The 21,840-nt window shown below is 40.8% G+C and overlaps 1 protein-coding gene across 2 annotated transcripts in view; it reads left to right on the top strand.

The window, feature by feature from the left end:
• Positions 1–21,840, top strand: part of LOC149313797 (ceramide synthase 6-like) — a 137,031-nt gene that overhangs the window by 554 nt on the left and 114,637 nt on the right. The gene's annotated exons all lie outside the window — the stretch shown is intronic.

Below are 21,840 nucleotides of genomic sequence, written 5' to 3'. Positions count from 1 at the left end.
ATATATATATATATAGTGTGTGTGTATACATATATGGACTGTGAGTATATATTGTGTAGAGATGGCATATATATATAGTGTGCGTGTGGGGGGCATATACACACATATATATACAAACACAAAAAGAGTATGTATATATATATATATATATATATATATATATATATAGTGGGTATTGTGTACAAAGAGTGAGAGCATATATATATAGACAATGAGTATATATATAGTGTACAGAATATACAGTCGCCCCTCTGTTTTTGGAGACCTGAATCTGGGTCCCTCCCCCTCCATTTGTGGGTGGCAAACAGAGGGGGACAAAATGGGGTGTGCACCTGTGGGCATGGGCCACCACTCAAGCCAATGGGGCTCGGATATTAGTGAGTTCCTATTTTTACCAGAGGTGGGTGGGTCCGGAACAGATCCCCCGCAAAAACAGAGGGGCAACTGTATATGTATATTGGGTATAGAGAGAGTGAATATATTACACACACACACACACACATATATATACACACACTTAGTGTGTGTGTGTGTGTGTGTATATATATATATATATAGTGTGTGTGTGTGTGTATGTGTGTACACACACACACAAAAGAGTGGGTCCTTCCCTTATGTGGGGGATCCATTCCTGACCCACCCACCCCCACATAAGGGGAAAACCACGTATGCTTGAGCCCATTGAAAACAATAGGGCGCATACACGTGGCACAACACAGTGTGCATGCCATTGTTTCCCTCGCAGTGCAGCTTCAGCATATGAAAGCCATATATGGCACAGGTGCACTGTAGTGTGTATGAACAGATAGATATACATGCACACACATATACACACTATAAATATATCTGTGAGTGTGTGTGTATGACTTTGATGTTTTCTGCTAGTATTATGGTGTCATCTGCGTATTGTAGATTGTTGATATTCCTTACTCCTGTTTTCACTCCTCCTTCTTCTGCGTTCAATCCTGTTTTTCTTACAATATTTTCTTCATTTAAGTTGAACAGGAAGGGTGGTAAGATGCAGCCTTGTCTGACCCATTTGCCAAGTGGGAACCATTCTGTTTCTCCATGTTGTGTTCTGACACCACCCTCTTGTCCTGAATACAGATTCCTCATCAGGACTAGCAGTTTGAATGGAATATCATCTGTTCCTGGTGACCTTTTCACCATATCTCTTATTGCCGTTTCCACCTTGCTTTTTAAAATTTGGGGTTCATTTTCATATGGCTCTCTGTTCCATTTGTCCATCGTTTTGTCATCTCTTTTATGTAACTCTTCTGTGTATTGCATACAATGTCTTTTTATGTATATATACACAACCATAGGGTGACCTTGGGCAAGTCACACACTCTCAGCCTCAGGAGAAGGCTATGGCAAACCTCCTGTGAACCAGTCTTGCCAAGAAACCTCCTTGATAGGGTCGCCATAGGTCAGAAACGACTTGGAGGCACACAACAGAAGCAACAAATATATGTATACAGTTGGCCCTCCATTTTTGCAGGGGATCCATTCTGGACTCTCTCCCCCCCCCCCCCGAAAATGGAGGCTCACGCATATTCAAGCCACATAGGCTTGAATGGGGCGTGTGCGCAAGGGCACCACATTAAAAATAGCAGAGGTCGCCCCTCTGGATTTCTAAGGTCACAGATCCGAAATCCGCAAGTTAGGAGGGCAACTGTATATGTATGTATATCTATGGGGGGTTATGCTGCTGGTTCCTAAGCATAACAACCCCCAAGCCCCCCTCGAGTAGGAGATGTTGTTGTGTCTTCATGATGTTTCATGAGCCTTCATCTTGTTTCCAACTTATGGCAACCCTAAGGTGAACCTATCATCAGGTTTTCTTCACAAGATTTGTTCAGAAAAGATTTTGCCGTTGCTTTCCTCTGAGGCCAAGATGGTGTGACTTGCCAAAGTCACCCAGTGACCGAATGGGGAATCGAACCCTAGTCTCCAGAGTCCATGTTCAACACTGAAACCATTACACTGATGTGCAGTACAAATAAAATTTCTTTGAAGGTGAGAAGGATGTGGCTTCCCTATTAACAAGTTTAGCACCAAGTGGATGCCCTCCACCCACATGGGATGTTTAGGTTTGGGTTGCATCTGCATTGTAGAAACAATAAAGTTTGACACTACTTTAAGTGCTGTAGGTCCTTTTCATGGAATCATTGCTTTTTAGAATTTGGGGTTGTAGACAGGGTCTTTTGCCTTCTCTATCAAAGAGTGCTGGTGCCTCACCAAACTACAGATCCCAGGATTCTGCAGGTTGGAGTCATTGCAGTTCAAATCATGTCAGACTGCATTATTTCTGCAGTGCAGATGCGTCCTTAGACAGGTGTGCCCAACAAAGGCAAGGAAGCTTCATATTTTGCTGGCTTGTTGGTCTCTTCAGATCACCTTCTTTCCCATTCCTTCCCTGGCTGATGCTGCCAATGGTTTTTGTGGCGAGCTGTGTGCCTGCATGGTGGCATTTAGGGGCAAATCTCACTAACAAAAGGACCATGAGCTTTGCTGACATCAGATGGGTGGTGCAGGGCTTTTGGCTGTTCGATCCAGCAGAGGATGGGATGTTTCTGAAATTTAAATTCTCTCCTGCTGACTCTAACAATTTCCTTCAAACATCCCTATTGCTTTAATTTTTAAGAGGAAGACAGCAAGATTTAGTCTGCTTAGAACCTAGGCCCTCATACTTAAAAAGCATCTCTGGCTCATAACACAGATGGGAGGAAACAGGCTGTCTATTCCCAATATCTGAGGTTGGGCATTCTGGACATGTCCAGAGAGACACCCTTAATCTCACATTCCAGGCTTGAGCTGTGGCATTTGGAACAGACCACAGAGTCTTAGTGCACCTTAAATCAAAATGTGTCTTCAATAATCTTTCAAAATGTTATTCCATGTGGAACAACTGACTTAAAAAAAAGAAAGAAGGTAATTGGCATGCTGTTAACACCATTTGTATGTGTTTAAGCAAAGAGAGAACTAGACTTTTGGAATACAAATGCTGTAGTACAATGTTTGTGTTCAGTAAACAAGGTCTTACTATTAGTTAAGCTAGGACACATTATCCGCCACAATATTTATTGCAGAAATTTTCTTGTTGACTTGGCAAACTTTTCTGTTTTTGAAGCAGGAATTGGTATAGGTGAGGCATGAACACATTGGTTCAGTTTCCTTTCTGAAAAAAAAAAATATGAAAATTGCTCATTGTTACCTTATTAACTGAGTGTATTTGGAATTTGTGTTATATCTACATAATAATATATATCTACAAGTAAACATTAATTTAATAAACATCAACCAACCCCAAAAGTGAAGGAGTTCTGTGGTGAAAATGTGTATTGTTGACAACTTGTTTTCAGTTATTTTGTTTTATTCTCCCCTTAATGCTATTCCAATAATTTGTTTCTGATGAGACAGGTGATTCCTCCCAAACTGTTGCCTTCTGCCTTGTCATTTTTGAGTTTGTTAGGGTGCTGGTTTGTAGTGTTTATTTGGCACTTCCGTCAAAGTAGCCGTTTTGAGATTTTAGAAGTGGCACAGTGCAATATCTCAGTTTGTGTAGGTAGGATAGATTGGGAAACGTGCACACACCCTTTTTGTATTCCTTTCTCCACTCTACCATTGCCGCCTCAGGCTCTTCCTCCTTTCCCCTACTGTCCTCTGCTATTGAGCTTTTGAAGTACTGTATATACTCGACTATACATCAGTCTCATGTATAAGTCGAGGGCAGGTTTTGGGGCCAAAATTGTGGATGTTGCTATGACCTGTGGATACGTTGAGGGTAAAACTTGGAGGCTCATTCAGTGTGTTTATGTGTGCCTGTGGCAAGAGGCTTTTTGTTTCATTCTTCACTTCCCAGATAGTGGCAGCACAGGCAGAGAGGGATTCTTAGTTGTTGTTGTTGTTGTTTTTTTTTGGGGGGGGGGGGCTATGTGGCCATGTTCTAGAAGAATTTCTTCCTGATGTTTGCTGCTGATAATGCCCTCTTTCTTTTTTGTTCTCTTAGTGTTTTTAGCTTCTCTGAAAGTGGAAAACTCCCAGCAGGGTTTCCTATCAGCCTGATACTAATGTGTGGCATCTTTGATCTATGAGGATGTCTTACACTGACTGGGAGGCTTGGAGTTACAGCCCAAGCTCTGGCACAGGTTCCTTTTGCCTCTTCCTCTCAGACTATTTTTGGGTGGTATTGTAGCAATTGCTCTTCTCTTCCTAAACCCTGCTTGCAATCAATTATAATAACACTCCTCTCCTCTACAGAAATTACCTAGGGCCTAACTACTCTTAAAGGTGGCAGATCCTGTCTGATTTTAGAAGCTAAGCAGGGTCAGCCCTGATTACTTGGATGGGAGACTGCCAACAAATACCAGGTGCTGTAGGCTATATTTCAGAGGAAGGAACTGGCAAAGCCTCCTCTGAGTATTTCTTGTGTAAGAAAGCCCTATGACATTCATAGGATCACCATAAGTCATCAGGTAACTTGAAGGCATATAACACACACACATACTTGTGGTATTCTATTCATCTAAAGCTTTTTTCAGAATGAGGATTACAACAGAAGAGGGAAATCTGATAACATCCAACTCCTAGCTAATGCATGTAGTATAAGATAATAAGAAACAAACTGGACCATTGTGTATAAGACAAGAAACAGACCTGTCAGGTTGCACACACTTTTCCATTCTATCCAAACAATGGTGTGCTTTTTCTATTGCTCACTGGTATTCCCTATCTAGAACAGAGCAATTTATCTACTCTTACCTTGCTAATTTGAACTTCCTATAATCTCTCCTTTGTTCTTCACTGATAGAGAGCAAATACTTTATTGATCTGACACATTTAAGAGCCCAGGACACCAATTACTTGATATTCTTCATATATTCACTATGGTGCCTGGACCAGATAGTTCGTTCTGAATACCAGTGCTGTATCAGTATTTGAATTGTACACCATTCATGGTATTGCTTGTTATAAGGAGATAGCAAGCTCAGTTTCCCCTTGCATGTGTCTGAAAAGATGTTTGTGAAACTTTCATCCTCACAGGCAGCTGCTCTAGGGGCAAAATGTATTGCAGAAACTCTTTGTTGTCAATCAGCCCAGGATGTGAATGACCTGTTTCATTATTATTGTTAAGGATGGTACATGCTGTTTTGTAGTGAGGACAAGTTGCCTCACCTGTGAGACTAGGCCTGAAAGATGGCAATGACTGCATTCAAACTGCAGGAATAATGCAGTTTGTCACTACTTTAACTGCCATGGCTCAGTGCTGTGGGATTCTGGGAACTGTAGTTTTGCAAGACATTCAACCTCTGTCAGCTCTCTTGTCACAACAAACTACAAATCCTAGGATTCCACAGGATGGAGCCATGGCAGTTAAAGTGGTGTCTAACTGGATTATTTCTGAAATACAGATGTTGCTAATGTTAGTCACAGGTTTACATTTTGTGGAGATCTTTTAAAAAAATTATTGCAAGTTAAGATAGTCTGGAGATATATCAGTGCTGGCAGAGGCCACTCCTCTCTTTGGCCATGTGGACTCTGAGAGACAAAGAGCTGTAAAATCCAGGCAATAAAATTTAAACTCCATTAGCAACAGAAAAGGAGCAGAATAAGAACAGGAGTGACCATGTTTGGGTTGGGGGAGTGCTCCAGAAACTGGTCACGAAATGGGATAGATAAAGGAAGTAGAATAAACTAGGCCGCATCCTCAAAAACAGGAACCTGAGAATGAGTAATGTTTGGCAGGATTGTGGCAAAATTGTACACAGGTAGTAGATACAGCAAATTCTGTGTTATGGGCAGGAAGAAGGGTAGTAGATGGAGGACGGAGGTTGGGGTATAAGGACACTAGTTTATATTCTAGTATTAGTGTGTCAATCTTGCAGGGGAATTGTCATGGTGGCCGAGTGACTTACCAGATCAGGTTTGTCTGGCATGACTTCTTTCTCTGAAACCTGTGTTGACTTTCTGTGATTATGGCATTGCTTTCTAGATGTTCACAGACTCTTTGTTTAATGATCGGCTCTAGAATTTTTCGTGGTATAGATGTCAGACTAACTGGATGATAATTGTTGGGATCCTCTTTTTTCCCCTTTTTGAAGATGGGGACAACGTTTGCCCTCCTCCAGTCTGCAGGGACTTCTCCTGTTCTCCAGGGGTTCTCAAAGATTGCCAATGGCTCCGATATTACATTTGCCAATTCTTTTAATACCTTTGGATGTAGTTCATCTAGTCCTGGAGACTTATATTCGTTTAGGTTAAACAGGTATTCCTCTACTATCTCTTTATTTATTCTGTGCTGAAATTCCCCTTTTCTGTCCTCTGCTCCATTATCCTCAGGTTGAGCACCCTTTGCCTTTTCTGAGAAGACTGAAGCAAAAAAGGTGTTGAGTAATTCTGTCTTTTCACTGTCCCCTGTTAGCATTTTGCCATCTTCTGCACACAGTGGCCCTACCATTTCCTCCTCCTTCCTTTTGCTGCGGACATATACGCAGCATCTCTTCAACCAACATGTAATTAGAACTGTGGGCAGAAGCAGATGGGTGGGAAGGAGTGGCCAGAGACTGCTCCAGCCAAAAGCTGATCAGGATCACGCTGACTGCATGGCCTGCTCCTAAACAAGTCCGCAGCCACAGGACCCAACCCGTGCCACCAGGAGCTGGATGATTCTGATCGTTTTTGTTCCACTCCAAAGGACTGGAGCGTGGCTTTGGGCCACTTTGGAGGCATGCATCGTTTGAAGCCACTTAATTTGGCCTGTCTGTTCCAGGCCTGTGTTTGCTCTTTTTTAATAAGAGCCATCTACCTGGAACATATTAATGTAGGATGTTCCCACATTTGTCATCTTCAATCCACTGCAGGGATGTTTTCTTTCACATTGTCCCAATGCCCCCTCTCATCTGTGACATTTTCTTGTTGCACTTGTTTTGTGTTTGGCTAGCTAGGGCTTTTAAAACCTCTTATCCCAACCCCCATTTATACTTCCTGTAGTATGAACTTAGTCTCCCTATTGGAAGCAGCAAAGTGATACAATCTTGGTGGATTTTGTTGGTAGTCATGATTTAATACGTCTTGTGGGGGGATCTATTACTTCGGACACAATACAACAAAAGTTGGGTATCAGACAAAAAGGAGTGGATTAGCAGCAACAACAAACTGATATTATACAAAGACAACATCAGGCAGTAATTCATATACATTCGATCTTAAACCCAAAGGTGAAAAGGCTTTAATTCAGAAATTGCTTTTAAGCAATTATTGCTTTTTAAAATAAATAAAAGAAAAGAAGCCTGTAAAATATTTCTTCTATAATAAGTAGGCATTGAAATGCTACTCAGTTAATGTGAAAAATGTATGTCTTTCAAACAAACAAATTTACCTGAAAAACTGAAAGTTGTTTTGCTAGTAGCTTGGAGTACATTGGCATCCTGTATAAAAATTACACAAAGAACACTTTTAGTCTGCACTCTGCCACTTAAGAATGTTAATATTAGACAAAGCAGAAAAGCTTTTGTGTAGGAAATGTGAGCATCGTTTTCACTGACATCTGTAAAAATAACCAATGTTTATTGAAGTCAGCTGTTCAGTTCCCATTGACTGCACCTACAGAAGAATTAGGGCACCAGCGTAGCACAACTCAGATGGATACAATGGCTGTAATGTAACTCATCAACCTTTACAGCATTTTCTCCACAAATAACCAAGTTAAATTAAGAACAGTCCAGAACTGAAGTAACAACTTACACCTGGTTTAGATGCAGTAACATCATGATTTATAGGACAGGGTTACACATGAAAGGAGCTTTTTCTTCTGCTTTACCTACATTGCAGAAAACAAGGATGATAGTATAGTCTGTGATACTTTTGTAATAACCTCAAAGATTTTGTTAGCAATGCTGGCTTTTCTTTAGGGTCTTCCCTGTGGGGAAGCACTTGTGTAGCCTTTTGTCCTTGCTGTTGTCCAGTAACCACATTTTTGAAAGTCTTTGGAGATATAATGGCTTGAATGATTCTAACTTTTGTGCTCAGTTGTATATCTTTACTCTTTAGGATCTTAGCTATATTTTTCATCGCTGCCCTTCCTGTGTGTAGTAAGGCCTCTGGCTCTCGGGAACACAGCCAGAACAAAAGACTTGTCCACAAATTTCTTAAGTTTCCAAAAGCTTTACTGGTTATAAACACAAAACATAAAACTGATCTCTTTTTTCTCAATAGTCCTTCCTAAATACCTTGCTCTCTCTTCTTGGTGGATTCTATCTTTCTTCTTCTGTGGACTTATCTTTTTCAAAGGAAAATACTCTCTCCAGGTCTGACTTGGCTGAAATCTTACTACACACCTGAAACTAACTAGAGGGAGACAGTAAGAGACCCTGGGATTTCCCACAATCCTTGTATTTCTTAAAGCTGTAGATCTCTATTTCCCCTTCTAAACTAATACATAGAAAAGTTAATATAATCTTAACTAAATATATGTCTCAAGAGCATCAAAGATGCTCTGGAGACATGACACTTCCCATTCCTAGTCATCTTCTGATTTCTTGGCTGCAGTCTCCATTCTAATCAGTGTTTGACCCAAGATATGGGAACTCTTTTACTATTTTGATTTCCTTTTTGTCTAGATTGAATTCATGTAGCTTTTTTATGGGCATTATTTTTGTTTTATGTTCAGTAGTAAGCCCACCTTTGCATTTTCTTCTTTGACCTTCTTTAATAATTGTTCCAAGTCTGTGATGTTTTCTGCTAATAGTATGCTGTCATCTGTATATCTTAGGTTGTTGATGTTCCTTCCTCCTATCTTCACTCTTCTTCATGTCTACTGAGTTCGGATCTGTGCTTCATATGATATTTTTTGCTTACAAATTGAAAAGGTAGGGTGATCAAATGCAGGCTTGCCTCTGATCCCTTTTCCAATTGGGAACCATTCTGTTTCTCCAAACTCTGTTCTAACCATGGCTCTTGACCTAAGTACAGATTTCCCATCAGGGCTACCATGTCCTTAAGAGTGTTCCATAGCTTTTCTTGATACAGTCATAGGCTTTGCTGTAGTCTGTGAAGCACATGCTGATCTTCTGGAATTCCTTGATTTGCTCCATTAGCCATTGTATGTTTGTAATGTGGTCCTTAGTGGCTCTTCCTTTTCTGAACATCATTTGCACCTCTGGGATTTTTCTCTCCATGCATGGTTGGATTCTATACTGTAGAATTTTGAACATAATTTTGTTTGTGTGGGAAATTAATGCTATCGTCCTGTAGTTGCAACATTCTTTTGTGTCTCCTCTGATGTGGATGGGGGTGCATACTGATTTTTTCCAATCTGTTGGCCACCTTTTTGTTTTCCATATTTTTGTTTGGCATATTTTAGTTGTCACTAGAATTGATTATATCTATGTGAATTATAGCAATGCAATGGGAGCGTCATCTGTTCCTGGTGAGCTATTCTTCCCAGTATCTCTTACTGTAGCTTCCACGTTGCTCTGTAGGATTTGTGGTTCATCTTCGTATGATTCTTCATTCCATACGTCGTTCATTTTTTCTTCTTTTGCATAGCTCATCTGTATATTGCTTCCACCATCTTTTTATTTATTTTTCTTGATCTTGTAGTGTGTTCCTCTTCTGATCATAGAGCAGGGGTTGGCAACTTCCGGCCCACGGGCCGGATCCAGCCCGCGGGCGCCTTTCCATTGGCCCCCGGTCCCTCCTGCCGCCGAAATCGCTGCTGATTTTGGCTGCTCCGGCTGCCATTTTGTCCTTCAAAATGGCAGCGCCCATTAGGAGGCCCGCTGCGGCCTCCAGAGCCCTGAAACAGGGCTCCAGCAGCCGCACCGGGCCTCTGGGAGGCCCGCTGCAGCCTCCAGTGCCCTGAAACAGGGCTCCAGCAGCCGCACTGGGCCTCTGGGAGGCCCGCTGCAGCAGCCGGAGCCCAGAAATGGGGCTCCAGCAGCCGCACCGGGCCTCTGGGAGGCCCGCTGCAGCTTCCGGTGCCCTGAAACGGGGCTCTGGCAGCCACAGTGGGCCTCCCAATGGGCGCCACCCACCTCCCTCCTGGCTCCGCCCACCTCCCTCCTGGCTCCGCCCTCCCTCCCTCCTATAAATGGAGGAGCGGGGGGAAGGAGGAGGAGGCAGAGAGAGAGAGGGAGGGAGGGGGAGGGGGAGGGAGGGGGGGAGGAGAGAGAGAGAGAGAGGTTGGGAGTGAGAGGGAGGGAGGAAGGGAGAGAAAGAGAGGGAGGAGAGAGAGAGAGAGCCACAGCCACTGAGCCAGGTGAGAGGTTTGTTCATTGGGGGAGGGGGGTTATACTACCTGTGCCTTTGTGGTTTGAGACAGTGTGCATGCATTTTTTGCTGTTTTGTGACCTTGCCTAGTCGCTTCCATGCTTGCAAATATTGCTATTATTATTGTTGTTATCCCTTGGTATTCTCTTTGCAAAATCCCCCCACATGGACTTGCTTGCTCTTTTCTGGGTTGAGACAGTGGCATGCATTTTTTGCTGTTTTGTGGCCTTGCCTAGTAGTTTCCATGCTTGCAAATATTGCTATTATTATTGTTGTTATCCTTTGGTATTCTCTTTGCAAAATCCCCCCACATGGACTTGCTTGCTCTTTTCTGGGTTGAGACAGTGGCATGCATTTTTTGTTGTTTTGTGGCCTTGCCTAGTAGCTTCCATGCTTGCAAATATTGCTATCATTATGCTTATCCTTTGGTATTCTCTTTGCAAAATCCCCCCACATGGACTTGCTTGCTCTTTTCTGGGTTGAGACAGTGTGCATGCATTTTTCCTGTGTTATGGCATTGCCTAGTAGCTTCTTGCAAATATTATTATTATTATGCGGCTCCACCCCCGGAGGGTGGAAACTCCGCCCCTGACATGTGGCTCCGCCCCTGGATAGTGGAAGCTCCGCCCTAGCATGCGGCTCTGCCCCAGAGGATGGAAGCTCCACCCCCTGTGTGCGGCTCCGCACCCGGAGGGTGGAAGCTCCACCCCCTGGCTTCGGTCCCCCAGTTGTCTGAGGGACAGCAACCCGGCCCCCGGCTCAAAAAGGTTGCCTACCCCTGTCATAGAGCATCCCCACTCTTGGTCTGAATTTTCCCTTGAGTTCCTGGCTCTTGGAGAAGAGGACTCTTGTTCCTTTTTTGTTGTTGTCTTCTGTTTCTTTACATTGGTTATTAAAGTAGTTTTCTTTATCTTTGTGCCCTAGTCATTGGACAGTTGTGTTCATAGTTCTGGTTTTGTTTTAGTTTCCCATTTCTTTTGCTTCTTTCCTTTCCTTTTCTGCTTGAAGCATTTCTTCTCTTATCTGAGTCTTTTTTTTTCAAAGAAAGATGGCATAGAAGTTAAATGAAATAAATAAATAAATAATCCATTGTTTCTTCTTTCTTTTTGGCCACTGTTAGTATCTTTCTTCATTCTTCCTTGACTATGTCCTTAACTTCTGACCATAGTTCCTCTGGTTCCTGGTTGATTATGCTTAGTAGAGCAAATCTGTTTCTTACATTGTTTGTAAATTCTGTTGATAGTTTGTTCAGATCATATTTTGGTATGATGGCTGTTTTTGTTTTCTTCTTAAGCTTTATACAATACCTGAAAGCACCTAATTATGCATAAGAATTATATTGAGGCAAATTGCTTAACAATTTCCTTGTGTTTGCTTTTATGCAAGATATGCTAAGTGAAGTTTTTGGTGTTCTAGTACACCTTCAAGTATGAATTTTAAACTGTTGAGTGTTAACATCAAACTGAGGGCAAGTATAATGCAGTGTTTAAAGTATTGGTCTGAGAGTCTCAGGTTAAAATGTTCACTCAACCATGAAGCTCACTGAGCTATCTATGCTGCTTAGTCTGTCTCTTTAAACCTGTGCAACTGCACCAACATACATAAGTTGTAAAGATAAAAAGTGGGAATGGGGGCCATATATTTTACTTCTGATTGCCTTGTAAATGCAACAGTTAAATTGTAGATCATTGTCGTAGTCCAGGGCTGGAAAAATAACTTAAGGTATCTAGCTCTTGGCATCAAATTCCCATTGACAAGTCGTATTCTAAAGGTTGGAAATAATTCCATGGATATCAGTTGAATTAACTTCTGAGTATGCCTGGCAATGTGTCCTAAGTTACAACTTTTTAAAAAAATTAGCTTCTAATACCAACAGTTGCGGTATTTGTTGGAATAGGTGAAGTGTCTTTGCTATTGCCCCCCCCCCACCTTAAAATTTTAAAAATCTAGTCCTACAGCTTTTAATGAAAAGTCCTCTATCAAAGGGAGCCCTGGTGGCGCAGTGGTTAAATGCCTGTACTGCAGCCATTCACTCAAAACCACAAGGTTGCGAGTTCAAGACCAGCAAAAGGGCCCAAGCTCGACTCAGACTTGCATCCTTCCGAGGTCGCTAAAATGAGTACCCAGACTGTTGGGGGCAAATTAGCTTACTTGCTCTTCACCGCTATGATCTTTGGAATAGCGGTATATAAATAAAACAAATTATTATTATTATTATTATTATTAAAGAAATACAGCCTCACAAAAGCCTTTCAACACTTCAGAACAAAGGATGCAATGGCCAAGATTTATAAGGAAGTCAATAGGGAGTGTCTGATATTCAGTAAAGCTGGCTAAAATTTTTAATACAGTTGGTAGAAGCAGGGAATAAGGAAAATATATGTTCTTCATAGACCATGATTAGAACTGGAAAAAGTGCTTTAGAAGATGAGTTTTGTGGCAGTGTTCTGAGAGCTATTTAATCTCTCATGCAGCAGTTTGCTTCTTTACAAAATGCTTGAATTTACTTCAGATTTCACCACAATTCGCCTCCTGAATCATTTCAATGGCCCATTTACTTCAGGGCTTGACAAAATTATTTTTTATATCACATATTCCAGAATTCCTTGGCCATCCATAAAAATAATATTTTCAAACTATGATAAGGCCAGTTCTGTGTTTTGCTAACCACTTGCTTCTTGAAAGCACACAAAGAGAGCCCATGAGCAGGTGGTTAGTTGATTACTTTAGGGCATGTTGCCTCTTTTTGGCAGAAAATCAACATTTTCAGTTCTTTACAAGTCTTTACATGGCTGCCATCAGAGCCTGGTGGCTTTTATTTAACTGGTTGATTAGCATTTTATTCAAACATGGAAACAGGGTTCAGCTAGGAATGACAGATATAAAGAACTCATTCAGTTTCTCTGCAATCTCACTATCCCCCTTTAGCAATCTTTTCTCTCTGTTTCGAACAGTCCAATTGTCTGCCTGCTAGTTTTCTGTTTCGGGCCTATTTTAATAAAGTCTTGGGCCTTGCATTTTTAAATCAAGGGAATTAAAAATTATGTTTCTGATTCCCCCCCTCCCCAGTTGCATCAGCCAGTATTAAGAACAGTGAAAGAGATGGTTCTGAAGGCTCACATTCTCAGAACCAGTTGAGGCTGGGAAAGAAAGGGATGGAGGAAAGGAGGTGTGGGCATTTGCAGTAGAGGAAAGCCATGCCTTTAGCACTTCACGTAGGCCTCACCAAATACTTGATGATCCTGGCTATTGATTCTGGACTCTGTTAATACTTAAAATAGAACTACTGTCACAAAGCAGGAAAGCAAGTAGATTGGTGTGCACATGTCACAAAATTAACAAAAGAATGATGCCCTGTCTTGCCATTTGTCCTACTTAGAGGTTATAATGACTGGTTGAAAAAAGAAGCAATTCAACTTTTTTCATCATCATAAGGAGGAACAATTTACTTTTAAAATGTCACCAAATAATGAAACAAATTCCTTCTGAAAAGCAAGTTTCTAAGTTTTGAACATATTGTTCTGTTCAGAATAGTCCAGTATTACAATTTGCATTTTACCAGATTTCCTACCCCCTTGTGCTTAAGTCTGCAAGACTCATTTTATATATTTGTACTGTATTTTTATGACACATGGTTGGTAGGTTGGTAGGTGGTCTTTTGTAGGCAGATATTAGGTTGAAAAATAAAGTGTGATCTGATGACTTTTATCTTTCTTTATATCTTTAATCTTTCTCTCTCTACTAGCACTTTTCCTTCTGTCTTCAAACAAGCTTTTGTCTCCCCTATTCTGAAAAAAACCTTCTCTTGATCCCCCTTCTCTGTCTAGTTATCATACTATTTCTCTTCTTTCTTTTCACTCTAAGGTTTTGGAACGAGTTGTTTGTTCTTGCTGTCTAGTTTCTTGAGACTAACTCCATTTTAGAGCTTTATCAGTCGGGTTTTCCCCCACAGCACTCTGCAGAGATGGCTCCCACTAAGATCTCTGATGATCTCTTGCGGGCCAAGGCAAATGGCCTTTATTCTGTTCTTGTCCTCCTAAAGCTGTCTGCGGCTTTTGACACCATTGACCACTATTTTTTAGTTGATATACTCTCTGACCTTGGGTTCTCGGATTATTTTCTTAAGTAGTTTAAATCCTATCTGTCTGACAGATCTTTTGCAGTGGTCACTGACGGTCGGGTTTCATCTTCTGTCCCACTCTCTCTTGGAGTTCCACAGGGCTCTGTTTTGGGTCCCCTATTGTTTTCTCTTCTACACACTGTCTTTAGGTAACTGTTGATGACTTTTAAAGCCCTACATGGGCTGGCCCTTCCTTACTTATCGCATCTTCTTTCCCCGTAGCTTCCCACTCATGCCCTCCATTCTGGCAACCAAGGAGAGTTGCCCAGCCGAGGTTTTCTACTTCTCCAGCTCAGATCCGCCCCCTTTCTTTGTCTGCTCCTCACTAGAGCCAGGAAAGCATGGGTCTGCCTGTGCTTCCCTGGCCCATTTGCTCAGGCCCTATGAGAATATACAGTCGCTTCCCTGTAAATGAGAACTGTTTGAAAGCTGAGGTCCCAGTGACAGTGGGTAAGTCACACTTTCTCTACAATTTTGTGCAAATACTCATTATGCTGGTTGGGAGATTTTGGGAAGTCATCTCCCAAAAACTGACTTTTCTAAACTCGGGGGGGGGGGAGCACTCTCTGACTTTTTAGTCATGCTTTGAAATTTAGAGAAGGTAACTTTAGAAATGTGAAAACTCCCCAACACTGTATTTGTAAACAGGCAAACAAAATATTCAAATGAAATATAATTCTTCAGTTTTCAGATCTAGCTCTTAAACTGTTATTGTTCAGGTCAACGCCAGCTTATGGTGACCTTCAAACCACTACACCACATTGGCTGTCAGCTCTTAAATACCACTAAAAGCAGCATACCATTTCTCTAGGCCTCTTTTGTATAGAATTATAAGCCAATTCTTTTTCTATCCCTTTCCTTTCTTTTTCTTGTACACTTAGCTAATTGGCATCTGCTGTTTTTGGATATTTATCTGTCTCCAACTCCCCCTGTCCCCTTAGTGATATTTTCATTGCCCTGTTAACAAAAACATCTAGTGCTAGGAGAACAGATTTAAAAGGATGAGGATTTGTGAATTAAAAAAGTAGCTTCCTACCTACTTTTACATGAGATAGTGGTATTTTTGATTTTAAGATGAGAACCATAAGATCTGGAATTCATACTTTAAAAAAACAGATGTACAGCAAATTGACTGAGATTGGCTGGAGCCACTAGAGAAAGGGTTTGACCTAGTTCTGTCAATCTGTTTGGCAAAGCAGACTGAGTTCATGTTCATCTGTGAGGTTTATGAAATCAAATGCTGGGCATGAACTCCTTTTTCCATTAGAAAAAATCCTAATGATTTTTTTTTTTTAAACTTTTGAGATGTGCATTGATGGGTTAAAGCAAATGTTGACAATTGTGCTGAAAGTTGATTGGGAACACAGTCCATACATAATTATGAACTGTTTTGTTGATGCTTGATACATTTTATACATGGCCTGGGCCCGAGTTACTTGTGGGAACGCCTCTCCCTACACAATCCGCCCCGCACTCTCAGGACATCTGGCACAAAAATATTAGAACAACCCAAAACCTGGTTGAAAACCACCTCTTGTAAAACATTTTCTGCAATGGCCCCTAGATTTTGGAACAACTTACCAGAAGAGATCCATCTTATACCTTCTTTGGAAGCCTTCAAGAGGTCATTGAAGACAGATCTCTTCTGGTGGGCCTATCCAGTGGATCTCCCCTAATCCGATTTTGAACATCTGAATATGATGACTCCATTCTTACAACTGTAAGCAACACTGTAACAACTCTTCCCCTTTTTTATTTTTTATTTTGATTGATGTATTTTGTATTATCTATGAATTTTATGATGTTTCTACTGTTGTAATCCCGCTTCGATCCGAAGGGAGAAGCGGGAAATATAAATAAATTTTATTATTATTATTATTGTTATTATTTTCTTCCAGTAGATGCTCTCAGCCTCAGAGAAGGACAATGACAAACATTTTCTGAACAAGTGTTGCCAAGAAAAACCCATGATAGGTTTGCCTATCATTGTGTGAAGGCACACAGCAACAACAAAGCGTAACAGTCACCATGCATGCTTGTTGTGTGCATAGCCTTTTAGAAAATACTGTACAGTTGGACCTCCTCATCCACGGATTTTTTATCCACGTATTCAAGCATCCACGGCTTGAAAATATCCAAAGAAACTTTAAATTCCAAATAGAAAATCTTGTTTTTCCATTTTATGTAAGGGATACCATTGTGCTGTACCATTGTATTTAGTGGGACTTGAGCAACCACAGATTTTGGTATCCACGGGTGTGTGTGTGTCCTGGAACCAAAACCCAGGGATAGCAATGACCCACTGTATGACATCACTGCACAGTGTGCTTCAATAGCATATGTTAATCTCTAGTGATGTATAATATATCTTAGTAGGTGTTGTGTGCCTTCAAGTCATTTCTGACTTATGGCAACGCTTGGCATGTTCAGAAGGGGCTTGCCTTTGCTTTCCTCTGAGACTTAGAGAGTCCGACTTGCCCAAGGCCATCTAGTGGGTTTCCATGACCGTGAAGGATTTGAACCCTGATCTCCAAAGCTGTAATCTAGCACTCAAACCACTACACCACAGCTTTAGTTTCTTTAGTTTGTCATATACTTATTCCTCTATATCAGTGGTCCCCAAACTCTGCTCTTTAAGGGATTTTGGGCTTCAGCTTCCAGAATCCCAGACTATTAGCCAGTATGGCTGAGGCTTCTGGGAGCTGAAGTCCAAAATCTCTTAAAGGGCACAGCTTGTGGACCACTGATCTATATTATTTTGATATCCACTTGGTTTTTTATTTCCCTCAATAAGTCTATATATTAATACATTATCTTTTATAGGCCTGCTGAGCATTGAGATCTACTGGTGGGGTCCTTCACTGAATAGGGAAAATACATTGTGGAGGACAAGGGTCAGGGCCATCTCTGTGGTAGCATCCCAGTTGTGAAATTTTTCCCCACTGGAGTCTTGATTGTCAACTACATTGGGATTACAGTAACTTGGTGTTTTATTAAAGGCCTTGGGCCAAATGATTTTATCCAGGCTGCACTTTCTTATGCGCTTTCTACGCGATTTAAAATTGTTTTTACTGGTTAAAATGTCTGTTTTTAGTTGCCAGACTATTTAGTATATTTTTAATATTTTAACATTACTGTTATTTATTGTTTTAAATTGATTTTATTGTTAGTGGCTCTGAGATCTTCAGCAGCATATAAATATATGAATTAAATAAATACATTCTAAGAAAAACCACTCAAGTGGTGTAGGAAACGTACATACAATAAAAAGGTGCAAATATGGTCCCATTACCTGGAAATGGGAAAAATTGCTGGTCTGCCATATGAGAAAGCATGAGACGCGCTGCTCTTACTTTAAAGCAGCGGGCCCCAACCTGTGGGTCACAACTCCTTTGGGGTTCGAACGATCCTTACTCGGGGATCGCCAGGGCGATCATGCAGGGCTTCTGGCTGCCTTTGCAGCCAGTAGTCCAGTTGCTTTTTCCAGGCTTGTAGGCGGTCAGAAGTCCTGCCCCTTCCTGGCCTCCCAACCAATCAGGGAGGCCGTCAGCTGGAAACGGGACATGACCTCCAGCCGCAAAGGGATCGCGGCCCAACAAAGATTGGGAACCACTGCTTTAAAGTATCTCAAATCATATGACTTGAAACATCTTTCCTTTATACTAAAAAAAAATCTAAAAATGTATTGATTACATTTTCCTGTTTTAAAATAGCAAATTATTGATACTGTTGTTATTTTATTCTTACAACTAGACCATGATCCTGTTAATGCCTTTATTTTCATTTTAAGTCTTTAAAATATTCTGTGCTAGTAGCTGTGCCCAGGACAGTCGGTGAGATAAACAAATACAGTGCGCCCGCGCCATACGTGGCCTTGAGCATATGTGCTGAAGCCGCCGCGCGTGCGCGGGGCGGAAGGGGCAGCGCGTCCCATTCAATTGAATGGGCGCTTGCGCCCCACACCGCTGCGCCGCCGCGCACAAGCCCCATTGTTTCCAATGGGGCTTGATCCCCCGCATAAGGCAAGGACGGACTGTATAGTAACCTGCACATTGTGCTGTTACGTCTTCCCCTTTTTCCAGTGCTACCTTCATACCTAATACTACTACTAATAATAACAATTAATGATGTTTATTTCTTACCTCCCTTTTCCCATAGATCGTGGCAGAGAACAAGAACAAATCAGTGATGAATAACATAAATTAAAACACAGTACTGTAATTAAAACATGCAATAGTTTAAAAGGACAAATAAGACATACACATTTTCAGAAAAGGCCGCATTTAAAATTCAGCATTTAAATTGACAGTTTAAAAATCGTCTGGATAAGCCTGCCAGAAGAGACTGGTCTTTGGTGCTTTTAAAATTTTGGGCAGCATATTCAGCTATTCCACAGTATAAGGGTGGCTGAAGAAGATGTCCTCTGGCTGACTGGAGTAAATGTCTGCCAGAGGATCTGAGTGTATGGGGCAGATTATATGATAGGAGGCAATCGTTTAGGTAACCTCAACCCAAACCACGTAAGGCTTTAAAGGTAATAACCAACACTTTGTACTTGTATGGAAACTAATTGGCAGCCAGTGGAGTGATTTTAATATTGGTGTAATACGTTCATTCCTTGACGTCCCAGTAATCAATCTGACTGCTGTGCTTAGAACTAATTGGAGTTTCTGAACTTTCTGTAGTGCTAACTCAATGTACAGCACATTGCAAAAGTCCAGCCTTGAGGTTACCAGCATGTGCAGTACCATCTTTAGGTCCTCCCATTCTAGGTAGGGGCGCGGCTGATTTAACAGCCAAAATAAAATAGAAATCAAATGCCCAGAAATATAATAGTTACAGTGTTTTTTCAATTCTGAATAAACAAGATATTAAATCTTTAAAGAATTATTTGAGTTCACTGGTGAATTTCTGTGAGACTTTAGTTGATAATCACATCCTTTAAAAATAACTGAAAATAAGAATTGTATACAGTGAACTGCTTTGGGAGGGGAGCAAGAAAAATGCTCCTGGGTAGTTAAAGATTTACCATATAATCCTAATGAGAGATACATACTTGGGACAAGAGGCTACTCTTAGAACAGAATATGGAGAAACGGAATGGTTCCCAGTTGGCAAGGCGGTCAGGCAAGTCTGCATACTATCACTCTATTTGTTCAATTTGTAGGCAAAAAATATCATAAAAAGAGCAGGTTTAAACTGGAGGAGTGAAGGAAGATCAACAACCTAAGACATGCAGATGACACCATACTACTAGTGGAAGACATCACAGACATGGAACCATTACTGAAGAAGCTCAAAGAAAAAAGTATAAAGGCAGGCTTAAGGCTGAAAATACAGAAAACAAAAATAACGACCATGAAGGAACTACATAAATTCAACCTAGACAATGAGGAAATCGAAACAGTAAAAGAGTTCCTGTACCTTGAATCAAATATTGATCAGAACACAAAGACAAAATAGGGCCTGAACTCTTCCTGGAAGCCAAGATGATCAAACTGAGGCTGTTGTGCTTTGGCTGCATCACGAGAAGGCATGCCTCACTAAAAAAGACAATAATGCTAGCAATGGTGGAAGGAAATAGAAAGAGCCCACACGAGATGTATAGACTCAATCAGAGAGGTCATGGATGGGAATTTACAAGGCCTAAGTAGATCAGAGGAGATCAAGGGCTCCTGGATATGTCTCATCCACATGGCTGCCATGAGTTAGGGTTGACTGAAGGGCAATTAACAACAACCACAATGATTTATAGTGCACATTTCTCTATTTGTATGTGTTCATAATTGCCCCAGAATCTGGAATATTTGGGAGAGCAAGGGACTGGAAGATTAAATTTCATGTACCAAATGACACATCCCCATGATGAGTTTAGATGCCAACAGAGTAAATTCAAAAAGATTTTGACATTACAAACATATAAACTGTATGTAATCTAAGGTTATATGAGAGGATTGTACAGTTATTAAGCCCTGAGCCAGGAATGGCAGAAGCTTAAGCGCAGTCTATGAAATGTTGTTGGTTCATGGCAGACTGCATATTTGGCAGAAGGAAGAGAGTGTTGACCGGGAAGATCCATGTGATTGCTTTGTATGTCTCGTATCACTTCCAAATAGCCATTAAACTTAATACCGTGGAAGATTGTGATTTCAGTCTTCTTGCTAATTTACCTTTGAAATATCAATGTAATTGCTTAATATAAATTGTTTGAAATAAACATGAGAACATAAACTTAATTAATACTGACAGTCAAGCTCTTACAAAAGGACACTCAGTTTGGCAGTTTTAGGTACATTCTAATATGTGATATGTAAGATGAACCAGCATGGTGTAGTCGTTTTGAGTGTTGGACTGTGACTCTGGAGATAGGTGTTTGAATCTCTGCTTGCCTGTGGAGACCCATTGTGTGGCCTTGGGCAAGTCATACTCTCTAAGTCTTCCTCTGAACTAATCTGATAGATTCACCATAGGGTCACCATAGGTCAGAAATGACTTGAAGGCAAACAACAACAAAATGAACTTTATTTATTTATACATTTTTAATAATAATAAATGATTTATTTATAGCCCACCTAATCACAAGGAATCTGGGCGGGTTACAACAATGAAAATACATTAAAAATACAATAAAGTTATTGTATTTATTATTATTATGTTTTTTTTTTTATTTAAAGGAAGCTTGAATCCACTTATTTCTGGACAGATTTTTTTTTAAATTATGAATCTTTAATATGTCTTTGTTTAGAAGTTGATCAGGGAAGTCTTACATTTTATTTTAATGTGAAATTACTTTTGTGACATCTCAGAAAGTATATTTGAAATGATTAGTAGGTACAAACAGTTTAAATACTTAATTTTTTGTGGGTTTTTCAGGCTATGTGGCCGTGTTCTAGAAGAATTTGTTCCTGACATTTCACTAGCATCTGTGGCTGGCATCTACAGAGAATGCTGGCATGGACCCTTGGTTGGGGGGAGTCATTTCCATGTTAATCTGTGTATTGATCCGTTGTTGATGGCAAGGCCTCAGGGTGGGAGGATATGCAAGGAGGATTTGTTTGTTTAATTAGTGATCCATTGTCTGCTGGGAAAAACCCTGATCTTAGGTGGTATTAATTTGCATTTTGCCGGGTCTTAATTTTGGTGCTTTTCAGGGCTGGTAGCCAAACTTTGTTCACTTTAAGGGTTTCTTCTTTCCTGTTGAAGTTGTCTAGATGTTTGTGGATTTCATTGTATTCCCTGTGCATTCTGACTTGATAGTTGTTGGCATGGTCCAGAATTGTAGTGTTTTCAAACAGCATTTTATGCCTAGGATGGTTTATAACATGTTCTGCTACTGCTGATTTTTCTGGTTGACTCAGTCTGCAGTATCTCTCATGTTCCTTGATTCGTGTTTGAACACTGCGTTTGGTGGTCCCTATGTAGACCTGTCCGCAGTTGCACGGTATTCG

Source organism: Sceloporus occidentalis, unplaced genomic scaffold (genome assembly GCF_023333645.1).
Source record: "Sceloporus occidentalis isolate IW3139 unplaced genomic scaffold, rSceOcc1.0.p SCAF_4, whole genome shotgun sequence".
Taxonomy (NCBI): Eukaryota; Metazoa; Chordata; class Lepidosauria; order Squamata; family Phrynosomatidae; genus Sceloporus; species Sceloporus occidentalis.
This window is presented reverse-complemented; position numbering and strand designations above follow the sequence as displayed.